The sequence below is a fragment of the Pinus tabuliformis genome, chromosome 1_2 (genome assembly GCF_031772625.1).
Source record: "Pinus tabuliformis cultivar Carrire ecotype Pingquan chromosome 1_2, CPIR1, whole genome shotgun sequence".
NCBI lineage: Eukaryota > Viridiplantae > Streptophyta > Pinopsida > Pinales > Pinaceae > Pinus > Pinus tabuliformis.
This window is the reverse complement of record NC_142298.1, coordinates 551,601,964-551,629,783: the sequence shown is the minus strand read 5'-3', so window position 1 is coordinate 551,629,783 and position 27,820 is coordinate 551,601,964. Positions and strand designations below refer to the sequence as shown.

The window sequence follows — 27,820 nt, the reverse complement described above, 5'->3', positions numbered from 1 at the left end:
CACATATTCCGTATATGCCCAGTTTCCGTATATGCGCACATCTTCCGTATATGCCCAGTTTCCGTATATGCACACATCTTCCGTATATGCAAATGACATACACATCTTCCGTATATGCCCAGTTTCCGTATATGCGCACATCTTCTGTATATGCAAATGACATAAACATCTTCCGTATATGCCCAGTTTCTGTATATGCGCACATCTTCCGTATATGCCCAGTTTCCGTATATGCACACATCTTCCGTATATGCCCAGTTTCCGTATATGTGCAGTTTTTGTATATGCACACATCTTCCGTATATGCCCAGTTTCCGTATATGCACAGTTTCCGTATATGCGCACATCTTCCGTATATGCCCAGTTTCCGTATATGCGCACATCTTCCGTATATGCCCAGTTTCCGTATATGCACACATCTTCTGTATATGCCCAGTTTCCGTATATGCGCAGTTTTTGTATATGCACACATCTTCCGTATATACCCAGTTTCCGTATATGCATAGTTTCCGTATATGTGCACATCTTCCGTATATGCCCAGTTTCCGTATATGCACACATCTTCCGTATATGCCTAGCTTTCGTATATGCCCACATCTTCCGTATATGCCCAGTTTCCGTATATGCACAGTTTTTGTATATGCACACATCCTCCGTATATGCCCAGTTTCCGTATATGCACACATCTTCCGAAGATGTGTACAAATTCCATATACGAAAACTGCGCATATACGGAAACTGGGCATATACGGAAGATATGCGCATATACGGAAACTGGGCATATACGGAAGATGTGCGCATATACGGAAACTGGGCATATACGGAAGATGTGCGCATTTTACAGAAACTGGGCATATACAGAAGATGTGCGCATTTACGGAAACTGGGCATATACAGAAGATGTGCACATATACGGAAACTGGGCATATACAGAAGATGTGCGCATATACGGAAACCGGGCATATACGGAAGATGTGCGCATATACGGAAACTGGGCATATACGGAAGATGTGTGCATTTACGGAAACTGAGCATATACGGAAGATGTGTGCATATACGGAAACTGGGCATATACGGAAGATGTGCGCATTTACGGAAACTGGGCATATACGGAAGATGTGTGCATATACGGAAACTGGGCATATACGGAAGATGTGCGCATATACGAATACTGGGCATATACGGAAGATGTGTATGTCATTTGCATATACGGAAGATGTGCGCATATACGGAAACTTGGCATATATGGAAGATGTGCGCATATACGGAAACTGGGCATATACGGAAGATGTGCGCATGTACAGAAACTGGGCATATACGGAAGATGTGCGCATGTATGGAAACTGGGCATATACGGAAGATGTGCGCATGTACGGAAACTGGGCATATACGGAAGATGTGTGGATATACGGAAACTGGGCATATACGGAAGATGTGCACATATACGGAAACTGGGCATATACGGAAGATGTGCGCATTTACGGAAACTGGGCATATACGGAAGATGTGCGCATGTACGGAAACTGGGCATATACGGAAGATGTGCGCATCTACGGAAACTGGGCATATACGGAAGATGTGCGCATCTACGGAAACTGGGCATATACGGAAGATGTGCGCATATACGGAAACTGGGCATATACGGAAGATGTGCGCATATACGGAAACTGGGCATATACAGAAGATGTGCGCATATACGGAAACTGGGCATATACGGAAGATGTGTGCATATACGGAAACTGGGCATATACGGAAGATGTGTATGTCATTTGCATATACGGAAGATGTGCGCATATACGGAAACTGGGCATATATGGAAGATGTGCTCATTTACGGAAACTGGGCATATACAGAAGATGTATGCATGTACGGAAACTGGGCATATATGGAAGATGTGCGCATGTACGGAAACTAGGCATATACGGAAGATGTGCGCATGTACGAAAACTCGGCATATACGGAAGATGTGCGCATGTACGGAAACTAGGCATATATGGAAGATGTGCGCATATACGGAAGATGTGTGCATATACGGAAGATGTGCGCATGTATGGAAATTGGGCATATACGGAAGATGTGTGCATATACGGAAGATGTGTGCATATACGGAAACTGGGCATATACGAAAGATGTGCGCATATACGGAAACTGGGCATATACGGAATATCTGCGCATATACGGAAACTTGGCATATACGGAAGATGTGCGCATATACGGAAGATGTGTGCATATACGGAAGATGTGCGCATATACGAAAACTGGGCATATACAGAAGATGTGTGCATATATGGAAACTGGGCATATACGGAAGATGTGCGCATATACGGAAACTGGGCATATATGGATGATGTGCGCATATATGGAAACTGGGCATATACGGAAGATGTGCACATATACGGAAACTGGGCATATACGGAAGATGTGCGCATATACGGAAACTGGGCATATACGGAAGATGTGCGCATATACGGAAACTGGGCATATACGGAAGATGTGCGCATTTACGGAAACTGGGCATATACGGAAGATGTGTGCATATACAGAAACTGGGCATATACGGAAGATGTGCGCATATACGGAAACTGGGCATATACGGAAGATGTGTATGTCTTTTGCATATACAGAAGATGTGCGCATATACGGAAACTTGGCATATATGGAAGATGTGCGCATATATGGAAACTTGGCATATATGGAAGATGTGCGCATATACGGAAACTGGGCACATACGGAAGATGTGCGCATGTACGAAAACTGGGCATATATGGAAGATGTGCGCATGTACAGAAACTGGGCATATACGGAAGATGTGCGCATGTACGGAAACTGGGCATATACGGAAGATGTGCGCATGTACGGAAACTGGGCATATACGGAAGATGTGCACGTATATGGAAACTGGCCATATACGGAAGATATGTGCATGCCTTTCGATTATGCACGTCGTTCGTATATCTACATTTTATACGCGCAAATTCAATATATAGAAATTGCGCATGTACGGAAACTGTGCATATACGGAAGCTATGCGCGTGTCTTCCGTATATGAACAATTTCCGTATATGCCCAATTTCTGTATATGGAATTTTGCATCTGCAATGCAGATACACGAACGACGTGCATATACAGAATGTGTGCACATAAAGTAAAGTTAGGGATATACGGAAGACATGGGCATGTCTTCCGTATATGCCCAATTTCCATATATGCGCACATCTTCCCTATATGCACAGTTTTCGTATATGCGCAATTTCTGTATATGGAATTTGTACACATCTTCGTTTATGTTATAGAAATTGCTCATATACGAAAACTGTGCATATACGGAAGATGTGCGTGTCTTCTGTATATGCACCATTTCCGTATATGCGCAATTTCTGTATATGGAATTTGTACACTTCTTCGTTTATGCTTCTGCATCGAATATGCGCAGATTCCATATACATAAATTGCGCATATATGGAAACTATGCGCATATACGAAAACTGGGCATCTACGGAAGATGTGCGCATATACGGAAACTGGGCATATACGGATGATGTGCGCATATACGGAAACTCGGCATATACGGAAGATATGTGCATGTCTTCTGTATATCCCTAACTTTCCTGTATGTGCATATCTTCAGTATATGCACGTCGTTCATATATCTGCATCGCAGATGCGCAAATTCCATATACATAATTTGCGCACATACGGAAACTATGCATAGACAGAAGACACGCGCATATCTTCCATATATGCCTAGTTTCCGTATGTGCGCACATCTTCCGTATATGCCCAGTTTCCGTATATGCACAGTTTCAATAAAGGTTAAAGAGGTTAAATAACAAGTACATGTTTATTAAATGGGTTGATTCTCAACAATAACTGTAACTAAAAAAATTACTACACCAATAACTGTACGTAAAAAAACTACTACAAATTAGATATAATATTTATGCATATTGAAAAAATTATACGTATCTTGAAAAAGCATATAGAGACTCACACACTGTACTCCAGGTATGTTGAGTAATTGGTGCGTGTGATATCCTCTATTCCTCTACTTCGATGTTTCTTAAGAAGAAATCGAGTGGGTGCACTTTCATTTGATTCCTCTCCACTTATGAAATCATCAAGTCAACAATATGCAATCAGCGCAACTTGGTCCCCCCCAATCTCTGTCCGTGTTAAGTCTTCTGCTGAAAATTGTATCATATCTTCTGGGTCTTCAACTTCCAACTCGTTAATCTTCCCCCACTTTTTCATTCTTAAAATACATGTACAAATTGCACTGAAAATAATTTAGTTTGAGTAAATATTATGGTCTTGATCAATGCATAGCGTACCACTTTGGGATTAAGTAATATTCAGGGGATCTTAGATGACATTGTACGATAAGTAAGATATTAATAAGCTTAAATATCTTTGACAAGTTTAGACTAACCATGTACAGAGAAAATTTTAAGAACCCCTCCTAAATTTTTATATATATATATATATATAATAAATGGGCGAATCTCCATGTTATATAGGAAAAATGGAAGGCCATTTTATCAATAATATAATATATATATATATATTTTTTGGCGAATCTCTCACCAGGCATGGCGAATATTTTACTCAATTATAAAATCTTGTGTTTATTGAATACACAAATGAAATCATTGCATTTCTTTAAAATATCTTTTGAAATCAAAATTACCGAAATTACATATCGATAACCTAGTGGGTGTAGGATAAAATTCACCCATGTCATTCACAGAAAACATGAGAGAAAACCTAATCCTATATATAAAACCAATAAAAATTCAAATTCATCACTTCTAGGGACCTCGTAACCACCCTGCCAATACACAAGTATGTTCCTATTTGCAGTTAGAAAAATTATCCAAATTACAATCTGTTTACTCCAGCATATGTTGGAAAGTTATAGAAGGATGACTAGTGCAATAGAAATCAAACCAGAAGGAAGATTTTCGGTGATAACTCTTTCTACCCTTGCTGAATCCGGAACACTAGAAGTAGGAGTAATAGGTTCAGATACGTCAGGTTCTTCGCCTATATCACTAGCAGATGAAAAAATACCAGTAAGCTCTGAAACTGCAACAGCTTCAGGATTATAACATGTTTCTAAACCTTGGTAATCCGGATGAACTACCACTGAAGACTGTCCTTCTTCAGGTGAACCTCCTTCTTCAGGTGAACCTACTCTACTGCCACTAGGATTTACAAGGACTTTCCAACCTTCAAAATGACTCGGGACCTCTTCAGGAGGTTGGCCTCGAAGTCTAGGAGACCTCCTCAACAAATCGGCCACGGTGACAACTTCATGAGACTTGCCCCGACTGGTAGGGGACTGTCTCGGTAATTCAGCCACAGTTAAAAACTTTTAAACTACTGCACACACAAACAAAGTAGAAACTCAAATCAAACCACCTAAAGTCTCTAAAGAACCAAACAAATTTGAATTAGACGCCTAAAGAATCTAGGGCGTCAAACCATACGCAAATAGTAACCTTCCAGACCGAAAACACTAGTTGGTGATGAAATCCAACGTCGTCGAATTCAGTGCAGAAGTGGTGGGTGAAACAGTTACCCCGACGACCTGCTTAATGAATAGACTGGACCAAGTTCCTCCACTTTTTAACTGTCTCGAGTGAAGTGAACCCCCATAAAATCCAAGTGAGTCTAGCCGACGTCTGTTCCAGGTACAGTGGGATCTTCCCTCCACCGTCACCTCGGGTAGAGCCCTAAAGATTATGGTCACTAAGGTCACCAATAGCAACAAATACACCTGGGGGAACAATCTACGATCCGATACACACGCAAGGGCAGAGTAGCAAGCTCAATCCCCTTGCCAGCTCCTTGACAATAATCCAAGGTTTACCGACAAGTGACCCCAGGCTCCTCGACAATAATCTGAGGTTTACTGTTTGTAGTACGTGTATATCTAGCGTCGTTCCCAATGAAGGAGGATTGATCCCCTCACTGGTTCGGACACGATCTCGTGCTTCTCCTTTAAGAGGAGCTTTCCCACAGCTTAATTGTAACAATTGGATTTATCCTACCACAAGATGAGCTACTTGTTTGGTTTTACTGTCTTGGAGAGTTAATTACTCTCCTACTCCAAGACACTAGCCTGATCTATATTGGTGTTTCAGAGCCCTAGTAAATAAAAAGTTACTACGTCAATTTTACTTTAAGCGTTAATTTTATGGTTGTTCTTTAAGTCAAAAGGTAGTGGAAATGAAACTGAATGGTGTGTAGACTCGACTCAAATCCACTAAAAAATGCACCTAGGATGATTTAAACTATTTTGCCTTTTTCAATGAATATCCTAACTAAGAGAGTTGAGAGAATGCAAAATTTATAAAATGACAACTTTCGTAGCAAAGACAATCAAAGAAACAATCTCTTTATCTTTTCCGATGCATACAACTCATGACCACTAATTATCTCACGAAAATTTCCTTTCTCTTTCAAAAACTCCAAACACTACTTAAAGCAAACTTTTTCCAAAAGAATTTTTATATTTTTCCTATACTAAGAAAACATATAAAACTATTTTATCAAAAATCAATTTTAACAAATCTATGAAAATCAAAGCAATTTTACCTAAAAGCAAACTTAAAAGTAAATTACCTAAAAACAAAATCAATGAGGAAAAAAGCTTATCAAATGTGATTCTAGGATGTTTTACTTGATCAAAATGCAATCAAGGATCAGTTCGTACAGAATTACAAACTAATCAAAAACAAAAACTGAAATCTTTTTGTCCTTTTTCTCAAGAATGAAATTCAAGGCTTTAAACAACAAACTTTCTTGAAATTTGCAAAGAGATGACACAAAGGTAGGTCTCTCACAAAGGCAGATCTTATCAAAGGTCCGACTCCTAAGAAGATAAAAAAACTAGGGAGATATAAGGTTCTTAGAACTTCTAACGCCAAAGTCACTACAGGACCAAAGTAAAAATCAACCCTAAGGCAAAACTTCTATGAATCTCACTAAAACTCTCGAAACTAACGGAACAATCTTAAGTGAAGATCTCTGATAGACAACTAATGGATCTAGGCAGTAAAAACCAATTAAAAACAAAAACTAAGAGGCAAAATGGAAAAAATTGAAATTTTCTCAAATTTGACAGGGGTACGCAGTCGACCTGTTTGCACAGGTGCGGGTACACTCTGTGTACAAAGCTGCATTGCGTACAAGTACACACTGTGCCTAACTCATAGGCTGCGTATTGTTGGCAAAACTAAGAAAAATGAAAATCTAAATTAACCCTAAGCTATTCAAAGTTTAAAGTAGCTTAGTGTGTGTAGTGAAATGTGTGTGTAATTGACAGAGTGAACATACAAAGTTTGTAGTCATGTGGATATTCGATGATCCTTTTCAAATTCGTCTAGTTACACTAAATTATGTTTGTTCCTTACCTGCAAATAAAATAATGTGTGGTTGATGGGCCACTTACTTCCTTCCTATTACACTATGTGAGCCTAAAAAGGGAGATAAAAAACTGAGTGCTTTGAGAAAGATTTTAGATGCAAGCCCAGGATTGTCTAAAAGATGCAAGGGAAGCAGGGGCTACTCCCTTTCTTTAATAACACCAGTTCCTAGTCTCAATGCTAATGACGTAAAGATGCTTTGGTTAGTAAAAAATATGAGTGAATTATGGGCCACTTACTCCTTTGCTAATTAAGCTATGTGACTTGGTAAAATAGCAACACAAATTGAAAAAATGCGTGGATTATGGCCACTTACTTTTCCCCTTAATTATGCTATGTGTGAAATGTAAAAATTTTAAAGTAAAGGCTAAGTAATTTCCCTACTAATATTGATTATTAAAACAATCCGAACTATATGGAAAAAAATTGCAGAGGTGAAGGCAATTCACTAAAGTTTGCCAGTCACCCACTAAAGAAAAATTACAATGATTGTTTTTGTTCTCTGTAAACCGTGGGGTTAGGCTCTGCACAAGCGAGCAAATCGTGTGTCAATCTGCAAGAAAATGATAAGTGTTAAGCCAAATTATAGATATTAGGAGAGAGAATGATTATAAGCAATATGCATTATCAATGTTCTAAATTTAAACTTATATGATTAAAGAACAACGTATTTTATAAATGATACTATACTATAAATAATTTGACTAAAATTTACAATCTCACTAAAACAAATTAGTATTGAAGAACAAAATTTATTTATACATTCAAAAATATAATTTACCCAATAAAAAATTGCATTATAAAAATTTTGAATATAATTTAATAAAAAACCTACAATCTTATAAAAAAACAAAAATCATTAAATTTTAGGCAAAAAAATAAAATAAATTAATTATTATCTTCACCCACAATTATAACTATGTACATTAACCCTTATAGGCATATCTACTACCTTCCCTCCAATACCATGGTCATTAAACTCATTTTTGAGGACTCATTTTTTAGGACAGTACTCCTTTTCAGCAACTACACCTATATTATAATTTAGTTGGGTTGGGATGAAAGTTGGGGCGCTTTACCTTTGGTCTCAACTATAACCGTGTACATTAACACTTACAAACATATTTGCAACTTTCTTTGAAACACCCTGCACATTAAACTGATTTACCGAGCAAGCATTCCTTTTCAGAAACTGGAAGTAATATTATACTTTAGCTGGGATGGGTGGCTCTTGGAAAATAAAAAAGAGGGATTAGATATTATAGTTAATTTATAATTTAGATTAGTTGATGATGAGATATATGGTTAAGATATTGTTTATAATTTTTTTTTTACTAAATTTGTGTTTCACTTAGACTTATATCAAACAGATATAAACACGCCCCCCAACACACACACACACACACACACACACACACACACATATATATATATATATATATTTACATATATACCAAGTGCTAAAAACAAGTGTGGCATTTACAACTAAAACAGAAAAAAGAAATATGTCTTATGTTTGTTCGAATTCCATTGCTGGGACGTTCGGTATCCTCGTTTTAAAAGGTGACATATAAAAGCAAAGGTATTTATTTAGAACGATGACATAATATTTTCCAATACCACTGTTGCGTTTATGAAGTGGCATCCACAAATCTAGTTGAGCTACGTCAGTATATTCGCTGAAAGAACAGAGTTAGCAAAATAGGTGAATTCAGTAATATTCAAGCCACTCTGTTACCTTCCCTATCTACAGTCCAGTAAGCTTAATCTATCTCAAACTCTGTTCGACAAACAATGCAATATAACTGTTTAATATTTTGATTTAATTTTAATAATCTAATTTATTATATAACTTGAGTTTTTAAAAGTATAAATAAATTTGGCACATCTAGAAATTTACATTCATAAACTATAGCTATTAAATTCAAATTCAGATTTGATTACTAAAAAATTAGACTATCTAAAACCCAATAACAAAAACAATTGAAAGTGTACATCTTATAGATATTCAAATATATAAAAAATAAATAAAATTAACATCGTTTTAAATTAATGAACTATATTCACACAGTTTGAAAAACACAATTTGTCTTACTCCAAAGAAGACACGGTAGAGATGCCTAATTATAATGTTCCTATCATTGCCGGAAAACAAGGCATTTTTTATGAAGTTAAAATATAACATTCTCTCGGATTTTCATAGAAAATTGAGAATATTTCGATGTTACATAATTTGAGAACTATTATTCAAGTGGCAATTTGGTAAACATAAACAAATTGCTATTTATTTGTTGATAAACAAATAAAACAAAATATTTAAAATAAAATAAAAAATTGCAATTACTTCGTTTAAGGACAACTTGATCTACTTCGGATTCCATTTGAAGCTATAACTACAGCTAAAAAGATTGGCAATAGCTTACCAACCAAATTCAATTTGGTAAACATAAACAAATTGCTATTTATTTGTCGATAAACAAATAAAACAAAATATTTAAAATAAAATAAAAAATAGCAATTACTTCATCTAAGGACAACTGGATCTACTTCGGATTCCATTTGAAGCTATAACTACAGCTAAAAAGATTGGCAATAGCTTACCAACCAAATTCAATTTGGCTTAACAAAAGGGAAGGCAAGCATGTATTAGTTTAGTATTTCAAGTGGTTGTGGGTTTAGTAGGCGGAGGTATTGAAACTTGAATTTTATGAAGCATATTAAATTTAAAGTTTAGGTAGCCTTAGATAATTGTAGGAAGGCTTGATATTGAAATTAACAGGTTTTTAATTAAGGTTAAAATTTCTCTGTATTTATCTCTAGAGTAGAAATTTATTTAACCATTACCAAAACAGTGTCAATTTTTTTTGTAATAGTCTATCAGAAATAAATCTCTCTTATTGAATTCCATAACATTATCATGATTTTGCATTATTTCTCAATCCTTGTAATTCCTATTATCTAACTTGATAATAGCTATCATGAAAATGCAGGAAATGCAATTTTTTTTTTACAATCATGGCCATATAAAACTTATAGTTCTTTTTTATAATTTTATTAATATAATTTATTTTTTTCTTACAATCTTTTTATATAATGAATTATATAAATATCGTTAAACTCATCATAGAATTTAGGTAAAGAATTATAAAATTATAAAAAGAAACAACTCGTAAAATTTAATAATTTTAATAATTACCTTTTTAATTTTGGACAATCTTTTACAGTATTTAACAAAGGAGGAATTGCACACTATGAATCCTTAGTATCCTATCCATGTTGTAGAGGGGAAAAAAATTGTTCAAATTTCTAGCACTGTTCTATTGATTGCTCCTACTGATGGGGATGAACAAAAATGAGTCTAATCCTATATCCAATATAATTCTATGTATAGTATTCAAAACTATCAATGTAAAAAGTGTATGTATGAATTTGGGGTAATACATTGAAAAATTGAAGGCACTGTTCTTTCTCTTGTAAACTTCACTTGATTTGTCTGTAGATCTTCCAGTGTACCATCCACCATAGTTGTAACTTTTAGTGCCAAAAGTAACCCAAAAATGTCTTTGCACCATCCACACTAGGGAAATAAGGTGGTTCAAAATATATCTGACGTAGGGCATCACAAGCACCTAGATATGATGGACCCTTCATTTTAGTGCTACCCATGGTTGTTACTACCAGCTGTTGATATGAGAAGAAAAACCTTTTCACCGCGGCTTCTATTGCCTGGAAGACCAACAAAACATGTATTGTTGCAACATGGTAAGCACCTGCAGTGTTATGTGAGCACAGTCCATGTGAATGAAACAAATGCATAAGTGCCTCCTGGAGCCTTGGTCCACCCTTTGGATCAGCCTCAACACCGATGAATTTGGGCACCAGATGCCTTAGTTCATTGCATGCATTTGTAAGGTCTCTAAGGGGGGCAGACCGAAGGAAACATGCGCCTGCAAGAGTACTAGTGCTGCTAATTGCCAACTGGTGTTTAAGGCAAAGGAAATCATCAGGGACCATCACTAGAAGCAAATTCACAATTTCTGTGAGCATGTTCCACATCCTTTCAACCATCCAACAGTCTTTGGATGCTCCTACGAAATCCCCAAAGTCTATTCTTTCATATACTCTCTGCAACAATTCTTGGCCTACAAATACCCAGGCCTCAAAGATCTGGAGGACATTGCAAAGTTTGGCATCTTCTAGATTATGGAACTGTTTATGTTGTTTTAAAGAGTGCAAATATCTTGGCTTGCAGATTCTATCATATTCAAGAAGAGGCTTACCTGACATATTTGGTTCCCCCAGACCTAAAGTGAAGGGAGTCCTCTGCATATGGCCTTCAATGACAAGCCATATTCTAGAAACCATAGCTTCAACGCTTTTCCATCTACCCAAACGAGGAAGTAAGCTCTCTTCACTTGTTCTGCTAACCACAGGTAAAGCACCAGGTCTCTGCCATACCTCATGGAAAACTTTCCTAGCAAGAATACCACTACTTACTGACAACTGAAGAGTGGGAACCTGCTTGTCATTTTCACAAATCATTGAAATCAACTCAATCTGGGAACTAATTAAGGATTCAAGCCTTCTCTTCCATTCCTCTTTGTCAATGTAAGTCCTTGTGTCACAGAGGACAGACGGAACAAACCGAAAAGTAATCTCCAATGACTGTAAGGCAGCCTTTACCAACCCCTCTCTAGACCAACCAGGCCATTCCTTGAATTTCCACATGGCACTGAGCTCGGGGAGATGCACATACTGCTCGTAACCCGCACACTCCATGGGGGAGGGCTCTATAGACTCTTCAACAAAGGAAAAATAAGATGCCATTTATTTACAGGACATATTTTTTCCCTGCAAACATAACCAGGAGAGTAAAGACACTAATGCTCTCCATATACCATAATCTAAAAAGAACAACATAATAATAGAATAAACACTAAAATTTTGAAAACTGGAATAGAATAAAATGTTCTTAAATCCTTGATATATTTAAAAAGTTATATATAATATGTTACTGGATAGAAAGCATATCTATTTGTTGCAACTCAACTTTTTCTGTAGACGATAAAAACTTAACACATAAATTATCTTGCGGTTGCCGAGCCTCACTTATAAGCCTTATGACTTCTCCCTCGCCCAATTTAGTGACACTCTTAAAATTTTCGCATCCTTGGGCTCTCCAAGTAGAATTCTATCGGGGATGTCCAGTTAAGAGAACTATGGCCAACAATTTAATTAGGAACAACCTCAACCTAGCATGGCGGTGTTAATGCCATTATGACTACACAGAGATCCGGAAATAATCCCAACACCAGAAAAGAATCAATAGAAGGGTATAATCAGTTCATATCGGAACTGAGTTAATCTAATGGAAACAATGCAAAACATGGCCTATATCGATGTGAGACACAAACTACCTGCTGTGATATATGTAAGCCGTGGAATTTTCTCTAATCTAGCAGAAGGACATGGTGCATCGATCTTCAAATCGATAAAATTAGAGGTGATAGGAGGGCGCTCTATTGAATGGCCGTGCCATATTGCATTTTCTATGTTTTTAGTATCGTCTTATGAAGAAGATTTTTGATACGGTAATAAATTCTGTAAGTTTTGTTTCTTTATATTCAGTGGCCCTTTTTAGACTGGTTACAGGAATAGTTCTGAACATTGTGTATGTGGATGGGAAGCTTAGTATATCTTTTTATTTTGGCAAATATGGGAGAGATATGAATAGCATGTACTATTAAAATAGGTGATGGGTCCACTTGTTGTATTATGTTATTTTATTAATTCAAAAAATGATTGAATCATTGGAGCATTGTTGAGAGTTCGACATTAGAAGAAGTAGACTGAATTGAATGAGTTAACACTTCGATCATTATTTAATGTTTAAAAAAAAATTTATATTAAAATTTTGAAAGAATGGTCAACAGCTTATGCATTTTTAAAGATGTCAACTGAAGTAAATGATTTAACACTTCGATTATTATTCGATTTTTAAAAAATAAATTATATTAAAATTTTGAAATTAAATGTTAATAGTGAAATGGGTTTTTATTTAAATTTATATGTATCTTTACATTTATGTAATATTGATTTAAAAAATTAATATTATTAATAAAAAAACATTTTAAGAATTCCAATAAAAATATTTAACTATTATTTAAATTATATATTATTTATTTTTTCCAAATTATTTTGCAATTTGCATAACATTTTACTATTCTAATGTCATTCATATTTATCGTTTTTTAACTTGGTTACAGTGGGTATTAAAAACCTAGGTGAATTTAAAATTGTATCTTCATAGTAATTTGTATTTACAATCCATTGTTTTATTATATATATATATATATATATATATATATATATATATATATATATATATATATCATTTTACCACTACGTTTATTTATTCATATTTTACTTTTAATGTATTTCTTATATTACTTAAAAATATAAAATGTTATTTGGAACACAACGATAATCGGAGAGCAAGGATGGATTCTTTGGTTGATACATCTTAAAGTAAGAACCCTCCTAACTTTCAAATACAAAATTGTCGAATGAATATATATATATATATATATATATATATATATATATATATATATATATATATATATACTTGATTCCAGTAGCATAACATTTTTCACAATTATCATTAATGGAAACCTTTATAGAGAACAAGAGGAGTCAAAATAGAAATTTAGATTAGGGTCTGTCATCCGGGATAGCTTCACGGTCAAGTTAACATTGCTTATGATGAAATGTTGGTCACATCAAGGAGGATAACCACAAAAAATCTTTATTTTTTGACCAAACAAATGCAGAGAAAAACAGAAGACTACTCGAACAAAACCATCAGATTTTAAAGAAATCATTTTCAGCTTTGGCGAATGCCTATGAAACCATCGCGAATAACAAGTTATTTTCGCCATCGGGCAAATAACTATAACAATAATGTTGGGTGTGGAGCCTGATTATCTTCTATAGTACCGGCATATTGGACCCCAGTTCAAAATGGGGCGGCAACGCCGCCCGTAAAATAATCGCTGCCGTGGGGGGTCCAGGGGGGGCGGCAACGACTTTTGGGAGCCCCCCCCTGGCGGGGGGTTTCAGGGGCAGCGCCCCCGAAGCTAAAAACAGCTGTAAAATTGCCTTGTAAAAGTATAGTAATTTCTAGTCAATCTGGGCCGTTCATTAGGCGGATGATCTGACGGTAGAACTTATGTTTAGTTTAGGGTTTTTTGCCCTAAAAGGAAACCCCTCTCTTTATATGAGGGCATTGTATTTGAGGCTGTGAGATATAGATGTGTATTCGGTGAGCGAGAAACATAGAGGTGAGACTGTGAGAGAGAAAACAGAGGATATTACAGTGGTTTTTTTGTAGGTTGTATCTCTTCATTTTGTTGGATAATAAAAAGGAAGGACTGGCTGTTCGGGGTGGACGTAGCCCAAACTGGGTGAACCACGTATATCTATGTCTATCTTGTTTTGTGCATTTTCTGTGTTTATATTTCTGCAATATTTTATGTGTTCCATTGCTCCGTAATATATAATTTTCTAACAAATAAGTTTTGTGTTCTCTCAGACAAATGCCTCATTTTGCATCAAGATATTATGCGCATTAGACTCGTCATCAAATTTGACATCATAGAGAACTACATCGATATTTCACTTTAAACCTCAAACAGAAGCATAGAAAGTATAAAATCTTAGCTCTATGCAAATGGCACAAGCAGAGAAGAAAACCTACGATACAGTGCACTGCATTTGCATTCGAGTTATTTTTTCTTTCCTTTTGTTTTGTGGGATTAACTATATATTTATCGTCCTACAAAGATAGATATCCTATAGAATATTTTTATCAGACACCCTCATAAGACCAAATTTTGAAGTACAAAAGTGTAACAGTACTAGCGTTACTAGTTTCCAACGGCTGCAGGGGATCACCAATCTCTGTTCGTCGCTGCTCTGCCGTGTTCTTCTTCGCTGGTTGCAGGGGCTGCTCTGCCGTGTTATTCTTCGCTGGTTGCAGGGTCTGAAATCTCGATAGCATATGGAGTTTATGGATCCCGGCAGAGTTTACGAACATTAATGTGTGGGTTGGTAAACTACGGAGGCGGGTAAACTATGGATCCCGGCAGAGTTTATGAACATTAATGCGTAGGTTGGTGAACCTCATTAAGTCCTCAAACCGGAGGCGGGCAGGGACACCGGCGCCGGACGCGGGTAGGAATGGGCATTGCCGCAGCTGAGTGATGAGATGTGGATGCATGGATGCATGCCCATGAGCGGCTCTCCGGGTGACATCAATCTGGTGTCAGGTAGGTGCATTAATGATGCTATAGGGTATGAAATAGCACTTGCCATAAAGTAGTGGGCTCTGGTTCGAAAAAACAAATGTCAGAAAAAGACCGCTGTTATAAAGTAGTGGACGCTTTGTTCGATTTTCGAACAAATTTGTCAGAAAAATCAGAAAAGACTGACTTATCAAGGTTGATTCACTGGATGAGGTGGACTCTATTTCATCATCCTACCATTACTTCATTTTTTTTGTACTTCGTAATGTTATCCATTATTTAATATTTGTTAATTATTTAATATTAATTAATCCATTCATTATTTAATATTTATTAATTTTTATTTAGTAGGCATTGGCCATGGTTCTGGATGGATGGATGAGGAGAGGTAATTTTTGTTTTTTATGTGGTTTATATTTTGTTTAACCTATCCCTTCATTAGTACTGTGGTGAGCATCCCCTTCCCCATTCTGGGAGTATTATAATAGAATGTAACAAAGTATTCCTTCGGCTGAGATGCGACCGGGAAACATGTCCCTCGGGGATTTGAACCTTGGTCTGGGTACGAAACACCTCGGCTTTACTATCGAAGGGAACCAAACTTTCCCAAAATCCTGATTAAACGTTTTTCCTAAATGCATGAGAGGGAAAGTTCGTTGGTATTGGATCATTGGTGATATTGGTCTCCAAAAATGAATTCTCATTCTGTTACATGTTTTCTCAGCTCTGCTTCATCTATCCCATCACATCATATCAAGAGTTAAATGAAATTGAGACATGGTTTCCATAAATCCTAATGTTTCAGCTTGTGGGGATTGTTGCAAATGATTGCAACAGATCTTGGTTTCAATTCTAACTACGCCTTTTCCACAGTGATCGTCTCATCGAGGATTGATTTATCCTACCTGGTTATGTTTAACTAAATCGTCTAATACAACAAGAACCCAATTGTTATGTGAAACAATGAAACCAACTAAGGTCTTGGTTAACCCTTCTCTCCCAACATGATCAATCCTTCTACAAAAGCTTATAGGACCTACTGTTTCTGTACATTTTTTTTTATTGTTTTACTCTTTGGTGTCTTAGTAGCTTCTAGAACAGAGATAGAAAATTAGTATTTAGTCACAGTTTTGGTTCATCTCAACTGGTCTTTCTATATTGAGTGTGATAATCAAGTCCTGAAGTATAGGTGCAGTAGTTTTACTAGAAATGGAATCCTTGAAAGAATTTATGGCGCCCAGGTCAACTCCACAACTTTTGCTCCAAAAGAGAATTTAAGTTATCTCCTCCTAACATGGCAGGATTGAAATAAGATGAAGATGAGCATGTTACTTCTGATATGATTTTCTCAGGTTCACTATCTGTGTAAGGATCTCTCCAACAGGTGGTCTGCCTTTCTCTCCAATCATCCACTGCTTGACCTTGCTTCTTCTCCATTGAATGAATTCATGTTTGGGATCCACCTGTATACCTCATACAACATGAAAATGTGAAAGAAACCACATCCATGCTCTTGTTGCAACTCTGAGAATCCTGTTGAGTATTCCATTCACCTCTTAATTCCTTCTCTATAGGTTTCAGTGCTTTTTGAACATTCCTGCTTGTTATAGATTCCACTGCTTCCCTTTCCCTTTGGTAGTGGTTTTTTAACATTTTTGGAGGAACCTTTCTACAAATTTTTCTCGAGATATTCATCATCTGATGCAGAGTCCAAGTGACAAGAGTTCTGACTTAATGAAAAATAGTTAATTTTTTGGTATTAAGGGTGTTCTCAATGTATGATAAAATTCAACTAGAAATTTACATATACCTTGTCAAGGGTTATTTCCATGAACAAAACCCAAAACTTTCTATTTGCGACAGTTGTAAACACGGTGTGCATTATTCATCAGTTGCCAGAGCTGCAACTGTCATCACCAGGTAAGTTGGCAGGGGCTAAAAGAGAAACACAACCAAAAAATGGTATTGAATACTTCATGTGGACAACTCTTAGCTTATTTCCTCCTGCATTCTTGTGATAGTCAACCATGAAGTGTGCACATTCCCTGAAACAAGTAAAAGAATGTTATTACATCACAATGTACAAAACTACCCTTTTCTCTTTGACATTAAAATAGAACTCAGACAGACTAGTGCCAACGTATAGTTGATAAATACACAATATTTGGTATTATAATCTACACATTGCGTGCCTGTACTTGATGAAGAAATCTAAGATGCCTAGTAGTAGGATATATATAGATATATATATATATATATATATATATATATATATATATATATATATATATATAGGATAAACTCATTACAAGCATGTCTCCTTGAAAACTAGAAGACTTACTTGAGGTCTACTTCAGAGTAGCTTGTGTGAAGGGTAAGAGTTGTACTCCAACAAGGATCCTTCCTTAAAGTGTATTGAATAGTGTATACAACAGCAACAACAAGCATTGATGGACTGTATACTTTATATCAAAACATTGTTAACATATTTATCTAATATTGCTTTTAGTAATAATATATAGTTTTAATTGTTCTCCTTGTTAATCCATCTCAAGAATATTGAAATTCTTATACTTCCTTTTTGTTTCTCACTTTAAGGGGTTGAATTTTAAATTCTCATTAAATATATGAGTGGGATTCATTGCAAGTTCGTGTAAAGATCAAAAGCATGAGGGTGCCACATGAGAATCAGTCATCCCTTCTTTATTGGATTACTTAATTTGACAATAGATTTTATGATATGTCAGTACAACAGGGGATTATAAGAAAAAGTAAAAGAGGAAAAGACATTTAATCTAAGATTGAATGAAAGGTCAACAAACTAAGGTCCTAGTTAACCCTTCTCTCCCAACATGATCAATCCTTCTACAAAATCTTATAGGACCTATTGTTTCTGTAAAAAAAAATTATTGTTTTACTCTTTGGTGTCTTAGTAGCTTCTAGAACAGAGATAGAAAATTAGTATTTAGTCACAGTTTTGGTTCATCTCAACTGGTCTTTCTGTATTGAGTGTGATAATCAAGTCCTAAAGTATAGGTGCAGTAGTTTTACTAGAAATGGAATCCTTGAAAGAATTTATGGCGCCCAGGTCAACTCCACAACTTTTGCTCCAAAAGAGAATTTAAGCTATCTCCTCCTAACATGGCAGGATTGAAAGAAGACAAAGATGAGCATGTTACTTATGACATTATTTTCTTAGGTTCACTATCTGTGCGAGGATATCTCCAACAGGTGGTTTTACTTTCTCTCCAATCATTCACTGCTTGACCTTGCTTCTTCTCCATTGAATGAATTCCTATTTGGGATCCTCCTGTAGACCTCATACAACATGAAAATGTGAAAGAAACCACACCCATGCTCTTGCTGCAGCTCTAAGAATCCTATTGAGTATTCCATTCACCTCTTAATTCCTTCTTTATAGGTTTTAGTGATTTTTGAACATTCCTGCTTGTTATAGATTCCACTACTTCCCTTTCCCTTTGGTAATGTTTTCTTTTTCATTTTTGGAGGAACCTCTCTTCAAATTTTTCTTGAGATATTCATCATCTGATGCAGAGTCCAAGTGACAAGAGTTCTGACTTTGTTCCTCCCCAATTAGGTATGCATCCAGAATCAGTTGAAGTAACCCTTTATAGGCGCAGAGCACACAGATCCATAGGAAAAGCCTGAGAATGCAAGTGTAGCTACAATTGACAATTGTAGTAAGTTAATGGCATATCTGGACATTGGATAGAAATAATCAGGTGGGAAGTTACTTCAAGAATACAAATAGGAGCATGGTACATGAGATTGCTGCCAAAAAAACAATTACAGACACAAAGCATACAAATGTGGCCTATTAAGCATCCTTTATTTTTTCTTATCTTAAACAATTCTAGATACTCCAAGTTTGCATTCATGAATACTAAATATTTTGCAGACCTTTGTGTCATAACCTCTTCTTCTTATCAACAATTTGAAAAATGTTAAGAAATCACTTCCATTCAGAACCATTTTGATCCTGGATCAGTTGCTTAGTCTCAACATGTGACCAAAATAGGCCAATTAGCCCTTTTTTACTGCAATATTTGCTTATTTCATTCTAGGAAAGAAGTTGAATGCTTCCACTTTGAATCTATATGCATTAGTGAAGGTTCATAAATTGAAGCATCAATATTCTTCAAGCATTCTAGGGAACTATTTAAGATCACCATGGACATTCCTAATTATAATTTTACATTATGGTATGCATGGATGATTAATTGTACAATGATTGCAAACCTGTTAATGCAGTAAGAGCCCAATTATCTGGTTTGTATTCTCTGAGCATTCTCTCTTGAAACGGGCATTGTTCCTTTTTTTCCTATCTCCTTCCATAATTCAAACATCCACTATGTTAGTGGGTTCATTGACGAGGATTCATTCAATGAATGTAGTCTTGTTTTCTTGGAAGATAAAATTGTTTGCTTTCTTGATCAGGTGCTCAAAATTATGCTAAAAAATAAAATTTCAAAATTTTGTTAAAATTATCTTTAGATCGAAGATCTCTTCATTCTGAACCCACCGGTAAGAACAATATGCAAATCTGAGCTCGTATGCAGAAGTTAGAACAAGTCAAAGTTTAGGTTTGACTTGCTTACGTGGAAGGATTGGATGATGTGGCAAAGTCCTTCATCGAATGAGGAGGTGCCAAGTGGCAAGCCGCCATTGGCTCCCACATGTCGCAGATTGCAATCACAGGTAGGTCGGCATTAGAAATCAGCCCCTGAACAGGGAAGGATCGATATCGTAGATCGACGAAGGGAGAAACACTACAGAATTAGCCCTAGAAAGAAACAGGTTGCGATGCAATATCACAATCGCAAATTGCAATCGCAACCCACAGAAGGCAGAGTCTCGCATTTTATTACCGCCAATTGTGATGTGTGATGGGATCACGAATGTGATAAGTTATGCTTTCCAGTTAATACTCCTGTCGGGTCCACCGATATCGCAAACGCACAATCGATTATTTTTTTCACAAGACCATAAGACCGTCGGGCTTTTACGCCGATTGCAATATGCGATAAAGACAGTCGGTGCCAACAAGTTATGGCCCGCCGTGCAGCAAAATTCTCACTCTATTAGCAAATTTTGGAGAGAAAATGTGGGTTCCTGTTGATTTTAGAGCAATTTGTGGAACACATAATGAGAGAACTAGGAGAAGTCATAACTTCTTCAGTTTTCCACTAAATTGGTTGCAAAAAAGAGACTAGATAGCCATTTTTTGAGTATTTTGAACTAGTTGAGACAAGTTTCAGAGGCATTTGAGCATTGTAAACACATGTTTGTTGTGTTTTGGAGCATAATAGAGAGGCCCAAGCATCGGAAGCTGGACCAAGGAGACATAGCCCAAGAGGGGTGAACTCCTCATAAAATCTTTGTGTTGTGCGTTGTATTTTGATGTTCTTTGTTGTTATTTTGTTGCTATTCATCATATGTTTTATGTTAAATTGTTTATATCATTTGCATAAGAAACTATCATGGGAATCAGTTAATTAAGTAAGAATGGTGAATCCTTAAGCACTTGATAAGCAAATGATAAGCATCTTAGGTTTTATTATGAATGGGGAATTAGCACAACATTACTAATCTACTCCAATTTCATATCAAGTTGGTGTCAGAGCATTGGTTTTTTCTTACTAGATTTTCTTGTGCAAAGAAGGATTTAATTGTTTCCAATTTTGTGGCATGCTAACAAGGTTAAAACTCAAAAGAGGAGAAGGGAAGCTAGTTGAAAGCCCTATAGTTGGCTCATGGAAGAAGAGCAAGGTTTTCAAAGTCTTCTACACCAGTACATCCTCAAGTTGCAAAAATTTCAGTTGAGTCTTCAAAGACCATGTCTCATGAAGGAGAACCTACCATGACCAATGCTGAAAGAGCATTCAGAAAGGGTTTTTTCGATATGACTGAGATGGTTAAGGTCCTCTATGAATAGAGGAACAACAGATTGCAGTGAGAAAGTTCCAAACCTCCCAATGGAGAAGGTTCTTCAGGAGAAGGTAATGGGAATGGAGACAAACCTCCACCCTCTCCACCATCTTCTTCATCTTCTTCTTCAAAAGCATCTTCACACTCTTCCACTAATACAACCCTTACTCATACTCGTCATGATTCTTTAAAGGGAACTAGTAAATCATCTTTTCTAAAACTTAATGTTAAATTTGAGTTGCCCATGTATAATGGTGAAGTGAATGCAGAGAATCTTGATGATTGGATTCGTCGGTTGGAGGTATATTGCGGGATTCAAAACCTTCAAGAAGATGATATCAAAATTCAGTTGGCTTCATTGAGAATGGAGGGTGCAACACTCATTTGGTGGGAAGCAAGGACTTAAGACGAGATCAAAAAACATGGTAAGATCTCTATTACTTGGTTTGATTTCATTGTTGCTATAAAAAGAAAATTCTACCCTTTAGCTCATATGCAAAAATCTATCTTGAATTGGAAAAATTTCAGACGGTTAAAAGGTCAAAATGTGCAAGAGTATATTCAGAAGTTTAGGATAAGAGCTCTTATGCTAGGAGTAGACTTGCGGTCACAAGATACTTTGTTGAAATACATAGGAGGTTTTCATATCTATCTTCAACACACCATTCTTATGTTTAATCCCATGAATATTGATGAGGGTTGTGTTCAAGCTACACACCTCGAAGCAAGAGGGAAAAATGTACAAGAATAAGGTAAGAAGAAGCCATTCCAGAGAGGTGAAAAGGAAAGAAATCTAAAGGAAAGCAGAAGAAAAATGCTTTTGTTAAGAAAGAAGGGGAGAAATCTTTGTCCAAGAATCGTTCCAAATAGGGCCATGATGAAGCACATTGTTGGAAGATTCATCATGAATTAAGACCAAATAACTTCAACAATAAAGGGCAACAGAAGACAAACGTTGTTGTACAACAAGGCTTGGGTTCCGACTCAGGTGATGAAACAAAGATTGAAACCATAATCACTAAAGGAAAAGTAGTGGGAAAAACAAGCAAAGAGGAAGTCATGGCAAGCAACAATGCAACAAATAACTCCAACAACGCTTCAAATGAAGAAAACTGAATTGAGTTGTTCCATATCAGAGTTATTTCCAAACGCACCAAGATTGATATGCTATTCGACAATGGATCTCAGGCAAATTTAATTTCTACATAATTGGTCAAGAAGTTGAATCTGAAAACCATGCCTCATCATAAACCGTATCCGTTGGGTTGGATAACCAAGGATGCAAATCTTCAGGTCACAAGGAAATGCATTTTTAGGTTTGCTATTACTGCCAACTTCATTGATGAAATCGAATTAGTTGTAATGCTGCTGGATATTTCTGGAATTATGTTAGGAAGCCCATATTTGTATGGCCGGAAAGTCGTTTTCCATAGATTTGAGAAAAAATATCATTTGCTCAAAGATGGAGTGGAGTATATTGTGAGAGCCCATCGTAGAAAACTTAATCTGTCTTTAGAAAGCACAGGGCAAATGAAGTGATTGGTCAATTCCAGCAAGAATCTTATGCTCCTTATGATCAAGCAGAAGAATGACATAGAGCGTGAATCCTTTTCAAGTTATGACGTGAAGCGGAACGCTGAATTGGTTGATGTGGTCAATCAATATGGAGATGTGTTTCAAGAACCAAAGGGATTACCACCAAAAAGGGGAATTTGTCATGAAATTCAACTACAACAACACTATCCACTCCCAAATATCGGTATGTATCGAATGTCAATTCTGGAAAGTTTAGAAATTAAGAAACAAGTCTAGGAATTGTTAGTTAAAGGTGTAATTTGTCCCTCTACTTCGCCATGTGGTTCACCAATTGTTTTGGCACCCAATAAAGATGGAACCTGGCGCATGTGTGTAGATTATCGAGCTTTGAGTAAAATTACCATACAGAATCGATACCCACTTCCCAGAAATAGATGATTTGCTAGATCAGTTGAAGAATGCAAAATATTTCACTAAATTAGACTTAAGAAGTGAATATCATCAAGTTAGAATAGTTGAGGAGGATATTTGGAAGACTGCTTTTAAAATCAAACAGGGATTATTTGAGTGGCTGGTTATACCTTTCGGTCTTTGAAACGCTCTAGCTACATTCATGAGAGTTATGAATGATGTTTTAAGATCCTTTCTTGATGAGTTTGTAATTGTCTATTTAGATTATATTTTGATATTCAAAAAATCACGAGAAGAGCATGTCAAGCATGTGATGAAAGTGTTGGATGTCTTGAAAAAATAACAGTTATTTCTGAAGATGTCTAAATGTGAATTTAGGAAAACTTCCTTAGTGTATTTAGGCCACATAGTTGGAGTATGTGAGTTGAATATTGAACCCTCTAAAGTTTCGGTCATTTTGAATTGGCCAATACCCAAATCAATCACAAAAGTAAGGAGTTTTCTGGGAGTAGCGTAGTACTAGAGGAAGTTCATTGCCAATTTCTCTTCCATAGCAACTCCACTACATGCTTTAACCAACGCGAAGGTTGTCTTCTAGTGGGGAGGCAAACAACAAAAAGCATTTGATGCTTTAAAACAAAAGATCAGTTCGGCCCCAGTTTTAGCATTGTCGGATTTGAAACAACCATTTGAAATACAAACAGATGCAATTGACTACGCCATGGGTGCAGTCCTTTTACAACATGGAAAGCCCATTTCATTTCATTCTGAGATTTTTAATGGTGTTGTTATTAAATATCCTACATATGATAAAGAGCTTTACGCTTTGGTGCAAAGTGTGAAGAAATGGAAGCATTACTTAATGGGAAAAGAAACTAGTATTCACACTAATCATCAACCTTTGTAATATTTGCAATCTCAAACAAAATTGCAGCAATTAAGGCACTTTCATTGGATGGGATTCTTGTAGCAATTCTACTTGGTAATCAGGTACACGAAAGGTATTTATAACAAAGTTGTTGATATGATTTCTAGACTGGTTGTTAATGTAGCCATTTTACTCAAGAATCATTATGTTTTGCCTGAATGTTATGTTGAACAATACGCACATGATGCTGACTTTCAAAAGGTATATTCAAACTTGAGTCAAGGCCACCAAGTTGAGGAATTAGACTACCATGTACATGATAATCTATTGTATCATTTGGGAAAACTTTGTGTTCCACAGGGGGAGAGAGTAAATGTCACAAGGGAAGCGCACACTTCTCTTATCACTGGACATTTCGGTGTAAGTAAAATAATGGGAAATCTTCAGAGGTATTTTTACTAGCCTCATATGCTTGAAAGTGTGTCACACTGTATTAGAGGTTGTTCATTGTGTGCAATTAGTAAGCTTAGTAATAGGAAACTAGGATTGTACACACCACTTCCAGTGCCTTCACATCCGTGGGAGAGTGTTTCTATGGATTTTGTACGAGGTTTTCCTTTATCAAGAAAAGTTAATGACTATTTGTATGTATTTGTGGATAGGTTCAGCAAGATGAGCATATTAATGCCTTGTAAAAAACAAATTACAGCTAAACAAACAAATCAAATTTTCTTTCAAAATGTATGGGTTCATTTTGGATTACCTACTTCTATTGTAAGTGATCGTGATTCCCAATTTGTTGGGAAATTTTGGTCAAATTTATGGAACTTGATGGACACCAAGTTGAAGAAAAATACAACCTTCCATCCGCAAACAGATGGTCAAACTGAAGTGGTTAACAGGACAATTATTCATTTTCTAAGAGGATATTGCAGCAAATATCTTAAGTTGTGGGACGAGAAGTTGCATTATATTCAACATGCTTACAACTGAGAAAAACACTCTTCTACTCTATCTTCACCTTTTGAGGCATGTCTTGGTTATTTTCCTAAATCACCTTTGGATTTCATCTTTGATAAAGATGTAGTTGTAGATGGACATAGTGACATAAACCGAGCAAAGAAATTCATTGAATAAATTCAATTGATTCACCAAATAGTTCAAGAACAACTAGAAAAGAGTCAAGGAAAGTATAAGGCAAGGCATGATAAGCATCGTGTGGATCATCAGTTTCAAGTAGGTGACGAAGTTTGACTTTACATTAGCAAGGAAAGGCTTCAAGGTGAAGGTAAAAAGCTGAAACCAATCCATTATGGTCCATTTAAAATTTTGGAAAAGATTGGTAATAATGCTTTCAAGCCTGATTTGCCTTCATATATGCAAATTTATTTCGTTGTTAATGTTGAAAATTTGAGATTGTATGAGACTCCTTTGATTGAAGATCAAGGAGAAAGAGTATAGATTCCATCAATTGAAGATTTTTCTCCGTAATTTCTTGATGAGCTTCAACAAGACACCATACTTGACAGAAGAACGAGGTCATCAAAGAGGGGAAATGTTGGTTATCTTTGAGTGGGTCTCAAAGGTACAAATTGATCAAAGGCCAAATGGATTGAAGAGGGAAAGGTGAGGGAATAATACCCTCATATGTTCAATAATTGAATATAATATTTTGGGTTCCAAAAGGCTTCTAGTGGGGAGGAGTGATCAATTGCTCAAAATTATGCTCAATAATAAAAGTGTCAGAAATTTGTTAAAATCAGCTTCAGATTGAAGAGCTCTTCATTTTGAATCCAACGGTGTGAATGACACTCAAATCCGAGCTTGTATGTAGAATTTAGAGCTAGTCAAAGTTCAGGTTTGACTTGCTTACATGGCAAGATTGGATGATGTGGCAAAGTCCTTAAGTGAATGAGGTGGCACCAAGTGGCAAGCCGCTATTGGCCCTCGCATGTCACAAATCACAATCGCAGGCAGGTCAACATTAAAAATTTGCCCTCGAGCAAGGAAGGATGCGATGTATCAGTCGGAGTTGCGATTGCGATCGATCACAATCTCAGATCGGTGAAGGGAACTACACTATAGAATCATCCTCAACAGGTACTAGGTTGCGATGCAATATCGAAATCGCAATCGCAACCCGCAGAAGGCAGAGTCCCACATTTTGTTACCACCGATTGCGATGTGCGATGGGATCTTGGATGTGATAAGTTATGCATTTCGGTTAATACTATCGTGGGGTCCGTCGATATCGCAATCTCACAATCACCCATTTTGTTCACATGGCCATAAGACCATCGGGTTTTACGCCGATTGCGATATGTGATCAAGATAGTTGGTTTCGATAGGTTTTGGCTCGCCGCACAGCAAAATTCTCACTTGGTTAGTGGATTTTGGAGCAAAAATGTGGGTTCTTGTCGGTTTTGGAGTAATTTGTGGAATGAATAGTGGGAGAACTAGGAGAAGTCATAACTTTTTCAGTTTTCCACCAAATTGGTTGCAAAAAGAGGCTAGATAGCCATTTTTTAGTATTTTGAACTCATTAAGACAGGTTTCAAATGCATTTGAGCATTGTAAACACACTTTTGTTGTAATTTGGAGCATAATAGAGAGGCATAAGCATTGGAAGCTGGACTAAGGAGACGTAGCCCAGGAGGGGTGAACTCCTCATCAAATCTCTATGTTGTGTGTTGTATTTTGGTGTTATTTGTTTTTATTTTGTTGTTGTTCAGCATATGTTTTATGTTAAATTGTTTATAACATTTACATAAGAAACTCTCATGGGAATCAGTTAATCAAGCAAAAATGGTGAATCCTTAAGCACTTGATAAGCATTTTGGGTTTTATTCTGAATGGGGAATTAACACAACATTATTAATCTGCTCCATTTCATATCATTTCTATTCCCCCTTTTTTCATGAGGACATAGCCATGGGAACTTATCTTGGGTAAGAACTTGGAGAAGAACTACATTCCATTGTTGGACTCTGTCTATTAGTATCAAGGCATACTACCACCACCTATAGCATGGCTAGCCAAACTAGTAACTGGGGTTTGAAAAGCACCAGTTGTTTCTGTTGATCCAGCAAAAGTAGTGTATATATATACCCCCATAGCTGATCCAATCATATTTATCTACTGGAGAGATCAAACCAATAGCTAGCATTAAATCAATTTCTTTATTTACCTTTTCCTTGAATTGGGGATTGAGTCGATATGGTGGATGCTTAACTTGCTTGGCATCTAGATGAAGCTCTATATTCATCTCTCCCAACTCTCCTTGTATTCCCTTCATTTTAGTGAAACTCTATGGGAATAGA

At 36.4% G+C, this 27,820-nt stretch overlaps 1 non-coding gene and 1 pseudogene across 1 annotated transcript; both read right to left on the bottom strand.

Moving 5' to 3' along the window:
- Window positions 1-10,964: 10,964 nt before the first annotated feature.
- Window positions 10,965-12,209, bottom strand: LOC149206769 (nematode resistance protein-like HSPRO2 pseudogene; annotated as a pseudogene).
- A 2,806-nt stretch (window positions 12,210-15,015) lies between these two features.
- On the bottom strand, window positions 15,016-15,093 carry LOC149206768 (small nucleolar RNA SNOR75). Its single transcript, XR_016253185.1, has one exon. It is a non-coding gene; the product is annotated as a small nucleolar RNA SNOR75 (small nucleolar RNA).
- Window positions 15,094-27,820: the final 12,727 nt, after the last annotated feature.